Source organism: Carcharodon carcharias, chromosome 18 (genome assembly GCF_017639515.1).
Source record: "Carcharodon carcharias isolate sCarCar2 chromosome 18, sCarCar2.pri, whole genome shotgun sequence".
NCBI lineage: Eukaryota > Metazoa > Chordata > Chondrichthyes > Lamniformes > Lamnidae > Carcharodon > Carcharodon carcharias.
In genome coordinates, this window is record NC_054484.1 from 47,201,150 (window position 1) to 47,201,725 (window position 576).

The window sequence follows — 576 nt, forward strand, 5'->3', positions numbered from 1 at the left end:
TATATTTCAGTCAAAAGAGTGCTAGTTTCAATTAAAACTTGACAAAAAGGGGAGTGAGAAGTGCTCATGGTGTTTCCTCATTTTTGCATTGGGCATGACATACCAAACTGGCAAGGCCATATCCAGAAATACACCACAGTCTTAATATACCAACAGATTTACGATTTCCATCTTGCAACCCATTGAAAACAACCAGACCTAACAAGATTCCAAGCACAGGACCCCCAGCAGGACAATACATAAACTGAAGCAAAAACAGAATTACCTGGAAAAACTCAGCAGGTCTGGCAGCATCGGCGGAGAAGAAAAGAGTTGACGTTTCGAGTCCTCATGACCCTTCAACAGAGCTGAAGACCTGCTTTTATAAAGTTGATTTACCATTGCATTTAAAAGATGAATGGGATTGATTTTGACTTGGTGCAGTAGTGTGTTGTGAAACATTGATGAAAATAAATCATCCTGGCACAAAGTAAAACATCTGTTTAAACCTATGGCTAGACTAATAAATTGTAGATATTTTTTCTCCTCAGGTCTTCATTTCAGAGCCGACAGTTACAAAACGTTCTCCAAGTCACC